This window comes from Medicago sativa, chromosome 3 (genome assembly GCF_051527215.1).
Source record: "Medicago sativa cultivar Bolivia chromosome 3, Bolivia_mono, whole genome shotgun sequence".
In the NCBI taxonomy this organism is placed as follows: domain Eukaryota; kingdom Viridiplantae; phylum Streptophyta; class Magnoliopsida; order Fabales; family Fabaceae; genus Medicago; species Medicago sativa.
The window spans coordinates 26,354,556-26,356,264 of record NC_140751.1 but is presented as its reverse complement, the minus strand read 5'-3'; the positions used below and the strand labels follow the sequence as shown (position 1 = coordinate 26,356,264).

The 1,709-nt window shown below is 31.1% G+C and overlaps 1 long non-coding RNA gene across 1 annotated transcript; it reads left to right on the top strand.

Moving 5' to 3' along the window:
- LOC146936753 (uncharacterized) lies at positions 1-481 on the top strand. Its single transcript, XR_015030712.1, has 2 exons — positions 1-141; positions 243-481. It is a non-coding gene; the product is annotated as an uncharacterized LOC146936753 (long non-coding RNA).
- Positions 482-1,709: the final 1,228 nt, after the last annotated feature.

The window sequence follows — 1,709 nt, the reverse complement described above, 5'->3', positions numbered from 1 at the left end:
GTGTTTTAGATATAAAATGATCAAATATGTATTTGTTTGTTACATGCAAATTAAGGACACATAATATGGCTGAAATTCTAAAAATTGTTTATGTTTTCATCATCTTACTATCCCTAATTCTGGTTGTAACTAGCGAACATAGTAAGTCCATTTTCACATCCATTTAAGTGTTTCTTATTTATCATATATAAAATCTTTCACCCCCTTCTTGTAACATTCATTTATTCTTATTTGAAATACAGCTTTCGCCCCCTGCGAAACCAAGGCGGATTGCAAATGTGAGGGTTTTAAAAGACCAGATTGTCTTTGGCATAAATGTTATTGCTATTAAGTGTAACAATTAAGTGAAAAATAACTCTATGTTACTTTTTGAAAGAAAGAAATTCTATGTTACTTTTAATAAGCTACCTTTTGATTCACGCTTTTGTGACATTTAATTTCTTTTAATATAGTCAAAAGCATGTTGTTGTTGTTGTTGTTATGCAAGTATTGTTAGCTTTGTGTGCAAGTAGTAGATATAAAAAACAACAACTTCAATGAATATTTTTAATTATCGAAATTAATGGATAAAGATAAATTATGATTTTGCCAAATTATAATGCATTGTTCTTTTAAATTTAAGATTGGCGATCGAATTAAACTGGATTAATATTTGTATGTATACATTTCAAAAATCGATGAAATGAATTTGAATTATCGTATAAATAGATTTATGATAACATTGGTATTTTTGCACTAAAACACCCATAAGGGAAAATGCATTCCATTTTAAATTTATTCCTATATAAGGAAAATACATCAATTTAAACTGACTTTTCCTTTTTCAGTTTTACTCTTCATTTAAAGTATATATCTACTATTTTATCTTTTTTTATAATATATTATTTAAACTTTTTTAGGACAAATATTATTTAAACTATTACTAGTTAAAAACCGAGTAAAAATATGATTTTGTGGTGACTTTTTTTTATTGCTAATTATATTCTTAAACAAGTTTCCTATAAGAATGTTATATTGTTCGTGTTATTGAAAAATATAAGTAAACTTTGTTATAATTTGAAAGTGAGAAATATTATATCTATAATTTTAATTAAAATCAAAATTTCATAAAAACTATTATTCGTAACTTACACATATTAAAACAATAAAAAGAGCAGATAAACAACCACATATTGCATATATATTCCTGAGGGCTCGAATGCCCTCTAGAAATGCTTAAGCGCCCTCCGGAAGGGCTCCTGAGGCCTGGGCGCGCCCTCCTAGAGGTGTCCCCTCAACTGGCTTCTAGAAGCATTAGAGCTTAGTAAAAAGACCTAAGGCTCAGCTTGCTTGGTGCTTAAGTAACCTAAAAACAAGCTCACAAAGGGCTATTGATATCCCTCATGTGATCATTCTCAATGCATCAAAAAAAGAAACTAAACCCTAGTTTCTAATATTGTACTCACTGCAAGTACAGTTGGAGTCGTCTGAGGGAACCTCGGTAAAACTAACCTAGGCCACACCTTTGGATCGTAATCGAGATTTGAAGACATAACCACAACCCCTAAATCGCACCTTTCATCACGATTCAAGGCCAAACTGCAGTCTCTCAATCACATCCTTGATCGTGACAAACTGTTTTTCAGTTCTCCATCACCACGATGACTGAATCCTCTGACCATGACACCGTCGAGGCGATGAAGCTTCAAATCGTACAACTTCTTAAGAGA